This window comes from Protopterus annectens, chromosome 5.part0, assembly GCF_019279795.1.
Source record: "Protopterus annectens isolate FY-2018-M chromosome 5.part0, PAN1.0, whole genome shotgun sequence".
In the NCBI taxonomy this organism is placed as follows: domain Eukaryota; kingdom Metazoa; phylum Chordata; order Ceratodontiformes; family Protopteridae; genus Protopterus; species Protopterus annectens.
The window spans coordinates 246,512,707-246,531,360 of NC_056735.1; positions in this window are offsets into that span (position 1 = coordinate 246,512,707).

An 18,654-nucleotide genomic window follows, 5' to 3' on the forward strand; every position below is an offset into this window, starting at 1 on the left:
AGCATGTCCAGAATTTTGCCTCATATGTCTTCATAAATGGGTTGTGAGATGTTTTGAACGTGGGTGCTTCACACAATTCCTTTGTAGTAAGGGCAAAATAATTGAACATTTGATTTGTGCCAATCCACACTTCTTAGAAGTGGTATAACTCTGTAGGTTGTCACTTCATACCCAAACCCCTTTCTTAAAAGTTGTGCAACCCTAGAGGATGTGTCACTTTCTATTGCACAAAAAGCTTTGGTTATGAGCATCACAGAAGAGTTTTCAGTGTAATGGTTACTCATTTGGTAACATACCTCTTTATGGGCTACTGCACTGATGTGCTATTAAGAAAGATGATGGTTCTGTATATCATGTACAATGAAAAAGCTGTTTCCAGACAGTAAAGCAACAGGGTTTGAATCCATCATCTACGTTTGCCTTCTGTCTGACCTTAAGCAAGTCACTTAACCAAATATTGCTCTCACAGTCAATAAATGAATACAAAAAAAAAAAAATATATTCATCATACATGACCGCAACTTTCTTGCTTGTTTCTTGAATGCCATTTTGAAGGCTACCATATATGTTTTCAAAGCCATGCTGTTTGCAAAATAAGTGTTTATGAGTTCAATAACTTATGCAGCTCTGAAAAAACGCACATGGGAATTAATGAGATGGGTCTACCTTTTATCCATAACAGAAAGTGATGTATCTACTTGATACTCCTGTTCATTGGATGGATGACCTAGGTTTGCTTCATGCTATCAGTTTATAAGATAATTGTTTTTGTGTAATTGCCATTGCTTTTCATTTTCTCTAAGCAAGTTTGTAAGAGGAATATTTTGCATGCTAACAAAGTGAACAGTGCACTAAGCTGTGGTGTTTCATTAATGAAGCACTTTCATACACATAGTACTGAGGTTAAGTTTTGCTGTGAGGTTTCCCACTGCATAAAACCATTGGTGAGGGTGGAATAGCCATGGCTGCACCTTGCAATTTGTAACACAAGTGACTGCAATTTATTTTCTTTTTCACTGGCTGGGGCATCAGATGAGTACATGGAATGCTTGTTTCATTTCACGGCCATATAGGGGGAAGGGGGAAGTTTGACAGAAGGAGGTCTTGCCTGGAAATCTGGTTCATTCTCCATGGAATTGGGGTTTTCTGGCAAATTAGTGATGCATCATTAATGGCACTTAGAAGATAATGACCGGCATTTGAGATTCAGACATCGTACCCTTTAGGAAATTCATGCTAAGGCAAACCTGCTATTTTATAACTTTTGACGTCTGTAAGAGCAATATTTACACTGTCCTTACTTGGTCCCTTGCCCCAAGATGACTTCTTGTTAGGTCCAGACTTTGTGTTCTCCGATAGATATTGATTGCTACATGATCAGTTAAGGTAATGGTAGCAGTTTAAAATAGTTGAGTACTAATAGAGTAACTTTCCTATCTACTGATTAGTGCTAATAAAAAAAAAAAAAAAAAAAAAAAAAAAGACTATTACCTACTTTAGCTCAGCACTTGTTTAAAAATGACATGGATGACATTTTGGGGGTAGATATATTAGCAGTCTAACAAGGCATTTAGAGCAATGGACTGCGGGTCCTATTCTAACCATTAACAGTAATCTGTCCAAAAGCTGTCTCATTTGACAGTGTAGTGGAGATGAACAGGTAATGGAGTGCATGTGTCTCTGAGGGATTAGGAATTCTTTAAGTGTAGGTGGTCTGGAATTGCAGAGTTACCTGGTTTGTGAATAGGGATAGGTCCCTTCAGGTGTGGGGTTTACTCTTAATATATTCCACTGATAGTTTACATTTATCTTGGGTATCTGATAGGGTCATAGGGTGCATTGCTTCAGTTATGGCTGCTTTCACATAGATGGGTGTGTCCATGGTGCATTCCTTCCCGGGTTGGCAGGATAGATTGTCCTTGAAAATGTCTTGGAATGTGTTAGGTATTGGATGTTTTACATGTCTTTTTCTTTCTTGCAGATGGGGTCTTGGAACGCTGTGGCTGTAGTTTGGAATGGTGGGTATAAGGTGGAGCCCTCTCATTCCTATTAGAGTTTAATTTTGTCCTTTTCTTTGTAGGTGATGGTGTGCAGAGTTCCAGTGGTGAGATACAGTGAGTTTGCAGATGACCATGCTTGGTGTCGATTAAGAGGTGGGGTCATTGGATGGGGGATTTGGAATGGTGCTGCTATAATTTGCAATAGGTGGTTATCACGTAGAGCCTTCTCTTTACATATTAGAGGATTTACTTTTGTCCTTTTCTTTGTAGATGGTGGTGTAACAAATACCAGCTGTGGTGATGCACAGGGAATTCGCAGGTGATGGAAGCAGTGGCGAGCGAGGAGGTTACACATGGGGAACGCAAGGTGGCAAAAGTTACTGACTGAAGTAAGTGGATTTCAAAGATGAATTTTGGTAGAGAATTTACACTGCTAGACAGGGAAGGATAGACATTTGAGTTGGTGATCTCAGGGTTAACTACCATTTAGTATGTTAGATCAATGTTTGAACATTGTCCCTGCTTTTGCATGTTTGCATTCAATAGTAAAAGGGAGCAACAGACATTGTCCATACGTAAAGTTTGGTGTTCCTGTAGTGGGCTGGATGAGGTTACAGGTAATGCATTTTAGCTAGTGCTCATTAAGGCACGTTAAGGTGGATGGGGTTCAGGTAGGTGGCATGGATCACAGCACTCTTAGTATCATAGGAAGTTATTAGGCTACTGGCTCGGGGATGATTACAAGCTAGACAAGTCCGGCTCTTATTTCTGGGGATATGAGTTGTAGCATAAATTAAAAAAAAAAATAGAGGGGGCTGGTTCCATACTTTAGTGCAGAGTTTGGCAAACACTTGATGGGGGGGGGGGTGGGCAGGGGTCCTTATTGGTGCATCCATGTTAATGATTGGTATGTGTGCACATAGAATTTATTATTTTCTTTTCTTTGCAGATTGCTGAAGGCCAGAAGGCATCATGCGGTGGCTTGAAAATGGGATCTGAAAGGTGACGTTTTTGATAGGATGGATGTCCTTGCCACCAGAATGGGGCACAATGTGGGGCTGAGTAATCACCTTATTAAGGCATATTAGAGCTCTGTGTTTAATTTAGAGGAAGAGACCCTTCGAGGGGAAAGGCCAGGGACAGGCAGTGGTTAAGGATGGTTAGTAGTTTGAGTGTTCTGGTTTGGATGGTTGTTAGGAAGTCTGAGGGTTCTAGTCCAGATTGTCATTTGGTAATGAGTGAACTGGAGGTGTTTATAGCTGGGCACATAGAGTACTTCATTGGTGAGCATAGGTGAGGTTTCAGGACCTAGGTCAAGGGGTGCTGATTTTCTGCCATTTAGGGTTAGGGTATTAAAAGTTTTGGAATTAGAATATTCACTACAACAATTGGGTTAATGCACAGCCAGAACTGGGTAATTTGGTAGGCTAAGGCGATATGCTACAGTTGACTGGGTTGTGGCTATAGGTTGTCATTCTGTTCAGGTTGAGCCATGATTAGTGGCTGGAAGGAAGCGGGCTAAAAAGAAGGTATTCTCTGAGAGTGGATGTCCCGGTGGTACAGTTTAGTCATGGGTAATCCTACTTTATTTAGTTTTATTAGAGCATGTTTCAGGGATGGTATGCAGGATTCTAAGGGCTTTACAGATGATGGGTACACCGAATGAGGTTTGGCTTCACCCTTCCCATTATGGCAGGTAGTTGGTTGAACAATTTTGGGTAGAAAGGAAGGGGAACAGCCTGGTCAGGCTGGTTGGCAGAGAAGAGGGACAGGCTTGCCCTCTTCTGTTCCCCCCTCCGGTGTGTGGAGGTTTATTCCAAGTATTTGTGGAAAAGAAATGAGCAGCTGGAAGCAATTTGCTGAATAGGTAAGCAAACGGAGGTAAGGATGCTGCTTATTTGGTTGGTAATTGGTAATTTGATGAATGGTCTATGAAGTGATGCTGCTTCATAAGTAAAGTAAGCGAGCAAATGTATGGACGCTGCTTACTGGGCAGGATGAGCAGGTATGTTGTCCTGATTAACATTACAAGGAGGTTTATAAGCAAAGAAAGTGAGCAAAGGTATGAATGCTGCTTACTGGGCAGGATGAGCAGGTACGCTGTCCTGATTAACATTACAAGGAGGTTTATAAGTAAAGTAAGCGAGCAAAGGTATAGACGCTGCTTACTGGGCAGGACTAGCAGGTATGCTGTCCTGATTAACATTACAAGGATGTTTATGCTGTGTTTAGAATCAACTATACTATGTCCAGTTGTAAATAAAATTGGTAATCAAAGTTATGGAAGTTTAATAAAGGTCATCAAATGTCATTCGGTGTGATGTGTTTATTGAAGGGAACCGGGACAAATAAGGTTTGGTAACAAGCCAAGTTGTCCTGGGACATCTTGAGAAGGGGTTAGGCTGATATATTAATGTGAGTTAAGTGGGTGGGAGAGGTGAAAGGGTTAAATGGAGGGAGGGATGCTTGGGAGGAAATGAGATAAGGATGGGGAGGGGCTTAAGGTGTTTAGACAAGTGTAGCTGGGTAAGTAATCACATTTTGGCATGAGCTTGCTACCCTCCCTCCCTCCCTTTTTTGTTGGCAGCTTGGTGGGGATTTTGGTTATGTTAGTTGGGGTAGGCGGAGAAGAGGGACAGGCTTGCCCTGTTCCCCCTCCGATGTGTGGTGGTTTATTCCAAGTATTTGTGGAAAGGAAATGAGCAGCTGGAGGAGTTTGCTGAATAGGTAAGCAAACGGAGGTAAGGATGCTGCTTATTTGGTTGGTAATTGGTAATCTGATGAATGGTCTATGAAGCGATGCTGCTTCATAAGTAAAGTAAGTGAGCAAAGGTATGGACGCTGCTTACTGGGCAGGATGAGCAGGTATGCTGTCCTGATTAACATTACAAGGAGGTTTATAAGTAAAGTAAGCGAGCCAAGGTATGGATGCTGCTTACTGGGCAGGATAAGCAGGTACGCTGTCCTAATTAACATTACAAGGAGGTTTATAAGTAAAGTAAGCGAGCAAAGGTATAGACACTGCTTACCGGGCAGGATGAGCAGATATGCTGTCCTGATTAACATTACAAGGATGTTTATGCTGTGTTTAGAATCAACTATACTATGTCCAGTTGTAAATAAAATTAGTAATCAAAGTTATGGAAGTTTAATAAAGGTTGTCAAAAATGTCATTCGGTGTGATGTGTTTATTGAAGGGGACCGGGACAAATAGCCATCAGTGTTTATACAATAAAATTTGAAATAAAGGTTTTAAATCAAATCTACATAAATATTATAAAAGTACAGAAGAAAACAGTATGCACATTGACAGATATAAATAGTGTTTATAATAAATGGAGAGCGACAACCAAGTAATGGGACACAGGAATAGCTGGAGGGGCCTAGTCCACTACTCTGCCTAGGTCCACATTTCACCGTGCTCAAAAAAGAAAAAATGGCGGTGCTGTGTGTGGCAGTGGCTACTTAGGCTCCACAATGAAATGTGCATCGTTTGTCTTATTTTATGCCTAATTTAAGAAGAAAAAACAAATCAGTAGCAAATATTTACAGTAAGTTAATTTATAGTAGAAAGATTCTTCTAGAAATTTGACAACTAAGCTCATCATGCAACAGGTTTGATGAGCTAGGTCTACAAGACTTCCTGAGCTGCAGGAGCTGGGACTCATACTTAAACATGATCCAAAATGCCTGAAACTGATGAAACTAATATGTATGAGTTATGCCAAGAGAAGGAGATGTAAGAAATGTCAGAGAACATGCAAAAGAGAATCTAGGGCTGAAATTACTGTAAGGCTAAAAGTTAATCCATTCAGGCCTGCACTCCCATCTGTCCTATTGGCAAATGTTCGATCCCTGGAAAGAACAATGGACTACATAAGTTTAGAACTGTCTACTCAGAAAAAGGTGAGGAACTGTTGTGTATTTATTTTAAACCTGGCTGAATTCTAACATTAATGATAATGCATTTCACGTGGAGGGTGTCGCTTATCTGGTCAATATAAAACAGACAAGCGGTTGTGGGTTCAGTTCAAGCAGCTTTATTACACACAAACACATCAGGAATGAGACTTAAACTTAAATAAAACTTATAAACAGACTGACTACCACACTCATGCATGTTAACACTCTGGCTGTTGTCTCAAAATGGCACTGCTGCCTGCACGTGCTCACTATTTATATGCACATGCCTACATCTGGAAATGCTTCTTAAAGGTATATACACATGCTCTGTTCCACATTCTCCCCTTTGAGAAATGGCTCATACATCAAAAAACAGTATTCAATGACATACAGTCATACAGAAATGATCTTCTGACATGCAATTATACAGACCTAACTCTTTGACATGCAGTCATACAAAATCAGACACATATAAACAATCATGTCCAGATTGCTGTGTATTTTACACTAGGCCTAGAAATATGGGCCTAGAAATATGACCTGATCATGTAACATAAAAGTCTGAGTTGGATCTAGCAACGGGGACTGTCTTCAAGGAATGTTGAACTTTGGGGACACCTGGGACATTATCAGGAATGGGAATGGATACTGAGACATGTTCTTCGGTAGGAACATTGTCAGGGTTGCTTTGAGATCTAGAGTCTGTATCACAGCTACAATGCTGCAATATCATTTCTGATACAGGAAGAAGATATCTGTGGTTTCTCCTGTATTCTATACCCTCACATTCCACTAAGTAGGATCTTGGCTCAGCACATACACCTTTCACTTGACCAATTCGATCAAAGCCTTTCACCTCTTGCATCATCACTGTCTCTCTTCTTTTAATGGACGAAGAAATCTGCTCATTTTATCATAGCTGGACTTCTGAAAAGAATGCTTCTTAAAAAGTTGGACTTTTGATTGCTCTGTTGTTTTTAGCATTAGGCACCAGCAAACTAGAATTGATAGGCAAAGTTGTTCTGGTTTGCCTAGATAGAAGTCTCTAGAGTAGGCAAACTAAATAGGTTGTCACAGGATATATTTTGGAGATTAAGTAAATTCAAGAAGATATCAGTATTGTCACACCTTGACCTCTCTAGTAATTGCTTTGCACTCTGTACTGCACGTTCTGGTTCACTTTTTAGGGCAGACAAAGTACAATCTCTCAGTAGGCAGTCCAGAGGGGGAGGTGTTTGCATATATATCAACAACAGCTGATATACCTCTCACTGCTCTAAAAATATATAGCTCATGTCACTGAAATGCAGACCTTTTTTATCTACCAAGAGAGTCCAGCAGTATCAACATCATGGCCATCTACATTCTTCCCAGTGCCAATACAAATGAGGCATTGAACGCATTATATCAGGCTTTAAATGAGCTGCAAAACCGAAATCTGAATGTGTTCATACAGTGGCAGGTGACTTCAACCAAGCCAACCTAAAAGCAGTTCTGTCTCACTTCTTCCAGAATGTAGACCTTGCAACCAGGGGGGAGAGAACATACTGGATAAGGTCAGCAATGTGAAGCTAGCATATAAGGCAATGCTTCACCCACACTTGGTCAACTCTGATCATCTCTCTAACATGTTACTACCAGCATATAAACCAATGCTAACTAGCGGGAGGCCAACAGTGAAACAAGTAAAGATATGGCCACAGGGTGCAGTCTTGGCACTCCAAGCCTGTTTCAAAAGTACAGACTGGTACATATTTAAAGAGGCAGCTACTGTGAATCAATGTATTAACCTAGAGAAGAACACTGAGGTCATGATGGGCTACATCTCAAAATGTGTGGATGATATAACAGTCATGAAAAACATCATCACATGTGCCATCCAGAAATCCTGGTTGACTAGAGACGTGTATGAACTCCTGAAAGCAAGGAATGTAGCCTTTAAGTCTGGAGACAGGGATGCCCTCAAAACAGCCAGAGTAAGTCTGAACAAAGGAGTAAGAGAAGCAAAAATGTGCCTGTGGTAGGAAGATCAAAGCTACTTCTCTGACCAAAAAGACTCCAGGCACCTATGGAAAGTATCCAGCAAATAATAGACTACAGGCCCTTATCATCACATTGTGAGGGCAATGAGGAATTGCTTAACATGACATGCTCAATGTCTACTTTAGAAGATGCAAATAAGGGAAGAAAACAACATCAGCAAAAATGCCTACTAGTCAAAATGAAGAGGCGCTCATCTTCAATCCAGCTGATGTCCAGAAGATATTGTGCAAGGTTAACCTGAGAAAAGTAGCTGGGCCTGACAGCATCCTTGGGCAAGTGCTCAGAGACTGTGCAATTCAACTAAGAGATGTCCTCACAGATATCTTATATATCTCTTTGAGCCAGGAAATAGTTCCCAATTGCTTCAATAACATGACAATAATACCACTAACAAAGAAGTCACCACCTTCATGCTTCAATGACTACAGCCCAGTAGCCCTAACCTCCACTGTGATGAAAAGCTTTGAGAGGCTGTTCAAAGAAGCAGTAACATCTATGCTACTGTGGATCTTGACCCACTGCAGATTGCTTACTGAGCAACCCACTCTAGTGCAGATGCCATAAGTAGAAAAGAAAATATATTCACCCCAAAGGTGCTGTTGGTGATTGAGACCCTTTTGAGGCCATCAAAAACAGGAAGTTCACCAGTTCCTTTGGACTAATAAAGAGATTTGTTTCTGAGTTGATATGAAGAGCAACTCTTATTAAACATCAAATGGAAACAATATTGGAGGAGAAAGTTAACCTAAGACCCCACTGATTACCCATAGCCCAAAAGCAAGCAGTCTGAGAGGAGATAAGGAAAATGGAGACTGCAGGAGTGATCAGACAGTCTACTGCTGACAAAATCTATTCCATTGCTTTAGTTCCAAAATCAAATGGAACAATCTGATTTTATAATAACTTCACAAAACTTAACAACATCTCCAACATCTCCAAGTCTACTAGATATCCTACACCCAGGGAGGGAGAATTGTTGGAGCAGTTTGGGAAAACTAGAATGTTGACTAACCTGGATATAACAAGAGGTTACTGGCAGACTTTCTTAAATGACAAGGCTAAGGAAAAGACTTTGGGCAGGATTCATGAAGGCTTGCACGGAGTCTAAGAGTAGTGTAAGACTCCATGCAGCCCTCACGATCCAGGAACAGCCCGAAATTCTGTGTAAGAGACCAGCTAAAACGTCTCTTACACGGAGTGGGCATGGATATGCTAATCACCTCATTTGCAGCTGAAAGGCATGCAAATGAGGTAGATTAGCGATCCAGGAAGCCCAAAGCAGCCCGTGTAAGAGCCGTTTTAGCTGCAGAAATGTACTCAGTTGACAACTGAGTACGTTTCTGCAAAAAACACAATGGAGCCATGTCAGCTCCAAATAAAGGGTGCATATGTGTCAGGCAGCATGCCAATGGCCAAATATGTGGCCATTGGCAAGGTACCCCGATGCAAATACACCTCACACACAGAACCAACAGAGGGGAACCCATCCCAGTGGAAACCAAGGTATGTGTTGGCCTAAGAATACTAGCAACAGGTACCTTCCAGAGACCAACTGGTGATATGATGGGGATATCACAGGCATCAGCCTCCAGGGTACTGCACCAGTTCCTGGATGCCATGTCAGCACATGTCGGTGATCATGTATATTTTCCCAATGCCCGTGAGGTATTGGCCAGCAATATGCGTCTCTTCCAGCAAATAGCAGAATACCCTGAGGTAGTGTGTGCAATAGACTGCACGCACATACGCATCAAAGCACCAGCCAGTGAGTGGGGTAGGGCCTACATTAACTGCAAGGGCTTCCCCTCCATCAACTGCCAGGTCGTGTGTGATGCCCAGGGCATAATAGTGAATGTGTGTGCTGGCTGCCCTGGGAGCTACCATGATTCCCATATCTGGCATTTGACGCAGCTGTACCAGACATTTGCCAATGGGGACATCCCACATGGACACCTAGTGGGGGATGCAGGTTATGCACTGGAGCCGTGGCTGATGACACCCATCAGAAACGCACACACACCTGAACAGGAATGCCATAATGAGGCACACGCACAAACACGTAATGTAATAGAGCGTGTGTTTGGGCTGCTCAAGTCATGGTTCCAGTGTCTGGACACATCTGGTGGAGCCTTGCAGTACTCACCAACTACATGTACCCAAATTGTCATGGTATGTGCTATGCTACATAATATTATCTTGTGGAAACAGCTGCAGCAGGACCAGCATAGGGCCGGGCCAAACAGCCCCCCACCATTGCCAAGGCCATCACAGGCAGAGCGTGACTCGGAGGAGGAACAACCTGAGCCTGCCCCAGTAGGCAGAAGGAGGTGTGCCCAGTATGCCCTGGCCTTGGCAAAGAGGCAACGCATAGCACATACACTGGCTCAGTAGGAAACCTGGGAATGATACCCCATCTCTGACTCACTCATATAATAACAGGGATACCTAAAATGACATAACCTGCTCTCAAACATGTACAGGGAGTGTAGTATGTGCATCCGACAGAGGCAGCCCTGCAGCACCACCTGAGGCATGAATGCCATGTGTTAGGCAATATAACACCATGTAGTATATGCACACTTGATGACCCTGACTAACATCCTACCCTCACCAAGCATGATGCCACAATATGACGATGAGATGATCAATTGCAATAATTTGCTAAAGTATTGCAGTTAGTCAAAGGGGATCCAATGTGTGCCAGCCTGGGATGACATGCTGAGCATGACATGATGCTCCACCTGCTAGGGGTGGCGTGCACCTATCAGTCCAGACCTTATGGATACTGGCAAAGGTTGTTGTTACCCACAGCGTGCCCTGAATAGGTAAGGCTCAAAACACAAACCCACCTCCATAGGTATCACAAGGCATAAGAACCTAGATGTAATGCTACCCACTGCCAGAAGTCTAAACAGCAAGATGCAAGCAGTCTAAACTCCCCCAGTATGGAGAATGTTGATATCTGTCCTGTAACAGAAAACTGGGTCAAGGCTCACAACAGCACCCTAACACTACCAGGTTACACCTCATACTGTCCTGTACAGCCTCAAAACATGGAACAAGCTACAAAAGGAGGGTGACTAGCAATAATTGTCAGGGAAAACCACACCCCCATGTTGGTACCACAACAAGAAGCAGCATGGACTAGCCATGGTCAAGTAACAGTGGCTAAAACTGCCTCACAATTTATAGCCTGCTACAGACTACCATCCTAACACCAGGAACTGCACTTGGCCTATGTTGGAATACATGAATATATCAAGCCCTCCAAACCACATTATATTGGGTGACTGAAAATACCCAAACATAGACTGGGAGCATTATACTAGCTCCAACACTGTAGGACAAAAGTTCCTAGAATCCATAAACCAAAATGCCCAGGAACAACGTACCACTCCCACAAGAGGGGTAAGCATACTGGATGTGATAATCAGCAACATGGGTACTGGATGGCAAGATGAGAAGTGTATCCCTCACTGGTAAGACCAGACCATAGAGTAATCACACCGATATACACATCCTGACCACAGTCCCTGGCCAGAAAACCACAGTGAAAACATGTGTAAAGCAAAAGTTGCACTCCTCCAAACTGATGTGGAATCCATTAAAGGCCCTGTGCAGGTGCAAAATATGGGCCACACCTCAGAACCTGTTATACAGGCATTCCATGAACACTGCCAGGAATGCTTGGATTATGCAATCCCAAATAAAACCAAGACACAATGCCATACACGCAGGCATCTGGCATGGTGGACTCCAGCCATTACCAAACCATGCAAGAGAATGAGGAAGCTACTACATGATAGAGCAAACATAAAAAGGGAAGTAATCACTGATCAGTAGTATGGCAATAAAATATGTCCACACATACAATCCACTAAGGCCAGCTACAACAAGTTGAATCTGTGAATCTTGAGGCAATGTTACACCTGCCCCAAGTACACAGACAACCCTCAACTCCCACCAAGAAATACAAATATATGTGAGAGATGCAACCATTTATCCAAACCGGAGGCTGAGCTCCCTCAACTCAGTACTGTCAAAACTAGTTAGGAGGAGAAGGTAACCACACACACCACAAACCCAGTCCCACATAGACCTATCACAACTGCAAACCAAAGACATAAACACAGAAAAACATTCCCAGATGCCCTAATTACAAACAAACCACATCAACAGAGGCCTCCAAAACAGACACCCAAGCAACCACTACCTCCAAACATAGCACATGCAACACATAGTACACAAAGCTGGTGTGCCAAACAGTCACAGGCCAGAAGGAGAAACAACATGCCTGATACAGTTGTAATAGGTGACTCCATAGACAGACACACTGCTGTCCCGCTCACCAGACTGAACAAGGGAAAGGGTACAGTAAGCTGCCTGTAGGCTGCTACAATACGCCGCATAACACAAGTACGCAGGTCACCCCAAAGCAAGTAGAAATATAATGCAGTCATTGTCCATGCTGGCATGAATGACCTGAGATGTACCTCCCCGGACTACATGAAAAGAGACATAGATGAGCTCTCCGATTATGTAGTCCAGACCGGTATTACACTGACCGTTTGCAGCATCCTACCCTCACCAAGAATGATGCCACAGTACAAACACAGAATGATCAGCTTTAACAAGTGGCACAATTACTGGTGTCATTCCAAGGGGATCCAATGTCTGTCTGCTTGGGATGTCATGCTTGACAAGCCACACTGCTGTTCCAGGGATGGCTTGCACCTGTTACCCCTGGGCGTCTGGATATTGGATAAGGCTTTTGCCACCTCCATAGAGCCTTTCATAGGCAAGGCTGAAAAGACTAACCCACCACCCTTGAAAACATAAGTGGAAAGAAACATAAGGGTAATGCTGACCAATGCCAGACTTGTAAACCTCAATATGCATGCTCCCGAGGCCCTCCCCAGTATGGAGAACATTGATGTCCGTGCAGTGACAGAAACCTGCAGCAAGGCTCCTGACAGCACACCAGCACTACCAGGTTATACCTCATATCATGCATTATGGCCCCAAAACCTGGACCAAAACATAAAAGGAGGGGGAGTATCCATATTCAGCACAGACACCCACACGTCCAGGTAACTGACAATTCACAAAGCATCGGAGCCCACCCATGTGCAACTAACCGTAGGCAAAACTGCTGTACAGTCTGTAGCATGCTACAGACCACACTCTCACACACAGGAACCCCACCTAGCCGTCCTGAAGACACTGGACAGTATGAATGTCTCACCAAATACCAAACAAGATACTCACAAATTACCACATAGGTGGTAATCCATTATGTATGGAAGGAGTAATCAGGGACCTAGGGACACAAGTGGACAGTAACCTGTTATGTGACACTCACATTGCCAACGTGGCTAGGAAGACTGTTTATATTGGACACAGTATCATGAAAGGATTCACATCTACGTCAACAGAGGTCATTGTGCCCCTATACTGTTCTCTTATCAGACCCATAATCTAGTACAATGCCTCATTTGGGATGTACCTTACCCGACACCTGCAGCAGTTAGAAAGACCTCAAAGGTACCTAACCAAGAGGATAAAGGGTCTCAAATATATGTCATATGCTGCCTGGCTGTAGACACCCCAGCTGAATGCAGTCACATACTGCCTACACAGAGGTGTTGTATGCCTGTTGTACAAGGCCATGTCCAACACAGGAGTAATGGAATGCTCCACCCCAGAAAACCCAAATCCATCGGAGCTGTGAGAGTGAGAGATGTCAACCTCAACACATAATGAAATAGGATGTGCTGGAGGGACAGATACATAACCCAGAGGCTCCCTACACCCTGGAACAGAATCCCACTCCATGTTAGGCAGAGCCCCTCACTGACACTCTTCAACAGGAATCTTGCCAAGTGGATGGATGATCGTAGATGTACACTGGGGGTCTTCACTGTGTCACGTCCAGACAGACGCACAGTAAAGTAAATCATAAATGGCCATAATATTCACATAGCAAGGGGTGGCGAAAGCCACACACACTCTGGCTAGGCTTATAAATGCCCTAGGGCAGATAGCCTACTATGAACCTATGAACCTGTGAAGATACAAATTGTACAGGACACTAAGGATAATCACAAGGCTTTCTTAACTGATGGTAGGAACCTTGTTGGGAATTCACAGATATGCTCTGAATCACTCAAATATTACAAACAACATACCAAACACACACACATATTGCCAACATCCTACCTGACAGGTGCAGTGCAACCCCCCCCCCCTCCAACATGCAAAATATCTATCCCAGCAGATTGCTGGCCCCCTGACATTGCAGATGCTGAGGTAACAGCCAGCATCTACAAAGCAAAACACACAGCATCAATGGTATGAGATGGTGTCCTGGGCTGAGTCCAACATGGACTCCAAGAAGAATGGAATGCCAAATAACACTATTGCTCAATGTCAGTCTTACCACAGGATATGTACCAAAAGAGCAGTGTACAACAACAGTGGTCCTTCTCAACAAAGGTGTTGCCTGAATGGATACTGCAAACTACCACCCCAGAATCCTGACAAGTTTGGTCTGCACAGCTATGGAAAGGATCAGCATGTACCGCAGACATAAAGATATTGGGGACCTACTGACACCAGACCCTACCCAGTGTGGTTTTCTTAAGTGCAGATCCTGCCCCTTAAACATGTCTGACTCATTTGAAACAGTCATTAAGGTCATTGATGAGGGCAATGTGGTGCACACAGCGTAGCTGGACCTTGCAAAGACTTCCATACAATACCCCACGTGTTCATTATAGATAAGCTCACCAGCTTAAATATAAACCCCTATGTCAGTAGAGGGGTTGCAAACCCGACCAAGGACAGAACTGACATGGTCAGACATGCTGCAACCATGTCAGACTACAAACCAGATATAACTGGTATCCCACAAGGCTTGGTCCTGGGACCTCCCTCGTTTGTTATATATGTCCCATAGGTACAGGCCAACATGGAAGGACTGTGTCTGAACAAGTTTGCAGAGGACTACAAACTGGCCACCATATCTGACCCTCCAGCTGACACAAGCATCCCACAAAAGGGCCACATAGAAACAGACAACTGGTGCCATAGCCATGTTAGCAAGCTAATTGCAGAAAAGTGTATAGTCAACCCCTGTGCATATACAGTAAGTGCCCACCAATTACCACATAGGTGTTAACCCATTAAGTACTTAACATGTAATGAGAGACCTGGGGACACAAGTTGATAGATATCCTGCATTGGACAAGCATGTGGCTGTAGTGGTTACAGAAACATACCATATATCCACCTAATCATGAAGGTTGCCAGATCTAGATAAGGGGAGGTCATTGTGGCTCTGCAGTCATCCTTCATCAGCGTTACAATTGACTACAATAGCCCCTGTGGGATGTACCTCAGCAGACACCTCCATCAACTGTAAAGTCCCCAAAAGTACCTCACCAGGAGTATCAAAGAGCTTGAACAGATGCCATGTGTTGCCTGATTAAACAAACTGCAGCTGCACACACTGCCATACTGCCCACCCAGAGGCAAGCTGTGCCTGATGTATAAAGCCATGTCCAAGCTGGAATCAATGAACATGCTGCACCTTGTACAATCTGAATGGCAGTGAGCTATGCACATGAGAGACCTGAACCCCAGCACTGACATACATAGGACAAGCTGTACTGAATGATCCATAAAACAGAAGCCACCCCCACTCTTGAGTAAACTCCCAGTACAGGTTAGCCACAGAGTCACTCATCGACTCTCTTCAAGAGGAATCTTGATGAGTGGATGGGAGATGGTAGGTTTACCCTGGGTATCACTGTTATGTCATGGGTAGACGGAGGCACAGTATACTAACCATGACATATGTCATGGCAAACTCCACTTACAATGTGTGTCGAAGGACAAACACACTCTCCAACTAGCATTAGAAATGGCCTAGGGCACATCGCTAGTGTTTGCCAATGTCCACCTATGTTGTGGAATAGACTACTAATGTTGGACAAGCCTGGTTTAAGTAATTCATATCTGAACATAATGCAACATGGTCCGATGTGCACAACTGGCCCCTAACCAGTCTGTTGTGCTCACTATGAAAATGTAAAGCAGTGATAGGACTAAAGCCCAGGATACTGTCCACCACAGTGAAAGTACTGAACCAGTACACTATACGGTACTACAGTGTTAGGTCAGAATGAAAAGATGTTGACAACTGTATGCAAAGTATCCCATGCAAGCCTGCAGGCACAGTATAATCCCTGTTGTGTTCAGACACAAAGCAGTTGGACAGTAAGTACACAACATGACACACAACACACAACCATAAACGTGAGATATTGTTGAAGATCACACTCATCCACAAATGTGGTGGGCTGCAGAGTTCAACATATGGAAAGCTCACACTGGGCATGCTCGCACACTTTGATAAATGAAAAATATGTCAGACAACATGCCATGGAAAGCCTGAACTGGGCATGCTCACACACTTAGGCCAAATCTCAGTTTAGCAGTTGGCCACACATATCTGGTATTTGTACATGTTATTCCAGGAACCAACCACATTACAGCAATCTGCCCAGTGCGCACAGTTAAATGACTACAGAGACATAAGTGATATAGTGGATCCCTCTCATATTCAAACATCTTCCACAGATACACAAGTTGTTCATAGAAACAGGGAATGCTATGGCAATAAAGACCTGCAAACAGTCTATCAGCAACAAATATTGTGCATCTGAAATTAAACATATGGGTGTAGAGGTCAACACTAGGCTGTTTGCCCTAGGGAATGACAGCTTAGCCAGAGTGTGCTTGGCGTCTGTCTCCCCAGTACAGTAGGCTACTGTGCCATTGTAAAGTAGGTCACATAAGGCACCGTGTGAGGCTAGTGTGCTGTGCCTCCATCAAGCAGGGACACAGTAGAGATCCCAGGGGTTGAATTTGCTAAGCCACATCCGTGTTGTTGGTATGTGCTGGAAGAGGGTTGGTGAGGACCTCTAACAGTAAGTGGGCATCAATAACAGACTGAGGGGAGCCTTATCTGCATTGTCTGGACAATTTCACTGTCAACACTTTGTTGTGATGATTATGAGGGATTGAAGTGTCGTGCCAGTACTGTTCAGAGATGTCCTCCCTCTGTGGGCTACTGCTCTGCAATGTATTAGCTCACTCTGTCTGTTGGACAGCTCATATATGGCTGGTGTACACCTGACAGGTGTCCTGTTGTGGAGGAGTCATGGGTATATTTGGGATAGCATGATCAATGCAAACCTTCCACATGCTCATAGAATGCAATTGTCAAGGATTATGCAGAGTGGCTTGTATACTCCCCCAGCATAGGTCCTTTGAAGTCTTCCACCCCAATCTTCACAAGTGTAAAGTCTGCTTTTGATAAATACACTTTGTTTGCAGTGACAACCTTTCCTGGGGGTGGGGATGGGATATGGATGTCCAGGGAAAGGTGGGTATGGTCAGATATCAACAATGGTGGTCTACCTCTGGTGTTGAACAGTGAGTACCCATGTTGCAGATGGTCAGGTGCAATATGTATTCCCCCTTGTGGCTGTGGTGAGTGATTCTGCCATAGCACATGGACTCACAAATTGTAGTGGCTGTAGGGTAATGTTGTAGAGGCCTGAGTAGTTCCCACACACAATATACCTGTACCTGACGTTAACAACTGGAATGGTGTATGTGAACACCTGCATATCTTGGCACTGTTCCCAGGGAAGCAAAGTGTGTGTCCTGGATGTGGGAGGGGTGGTCCGAACTGGTTGTGTTGTGTGTTATAGGTCCTGTGGTCACGAAGCATGGTATAGAACATAACCTGCCAGTGCTGATGTGCATATCTGACCCTGACGTAGGTGGCTGCAAATGCATATATATGCTATCTCCCACCTGACAGGTAGTACTAGATGTACATACCTCTGTAGAAATAATGATGTCAGCATCCTATAAATATTGCAGGTGCAGAACAGATGCCCAGTAATTCGGATAGTGTGCTCTGCTAATGCTTTTCCCTCAAGTGTCGTAATAGAGTTAGGTAGGGGTTTGAAACCTGCAAATGCTCAGTGTGTGAGTGAGTGGGGTTGATGTGTGTGCAATTCTGTGTGAGGGAAATGTCCCTTTTGGCAACTGGGAAAACACACTACAGGATGCACATTCCCCTTTCTAAACACGGATGATGTCAGCACCCTATAAGTACAGCAGGAGAAGGAAAAACCTCCCAGTAATGCGAATAGCGCGCTCTGCTAATGCGTCCATCTCAAGTATCATAACATAGTTAGGTAGGGGTTTGAATCCTGCAAATGCTCAGTGAGTTTGTTTGGGTGAGGGGGGGTTAGTGTGTGTGCAATTCTGTGTGAGGAAACTGTCCCTTTTGGCAACTAGGAGAACACACTACAGGATGCACATTCCCCTTTCTAAACACTGATGATGTCAGCACCCTATAAGTACAGTAGGAGAAGGAAAACCTCCCAGTAATGTGAATAGCGCGCTCCGCTAATGTGTCCATCTTGAGTGTCATAGCATAGCTAGGTAGGGGTTTAAATCCTGTAAATGCTCAGTGTGTGTGTTTGGATGAGGGGGGTTAGTGTGTGTGCAATTCTGTGTGAGAGAAATGTCCCTTTTGGCAACTAGCAGAACACCCTACAGGATGCACATTCCCCTTTCAAAACACTGATGATGTCAGCACCCTATAAGTACAGCAGGAGAAGGG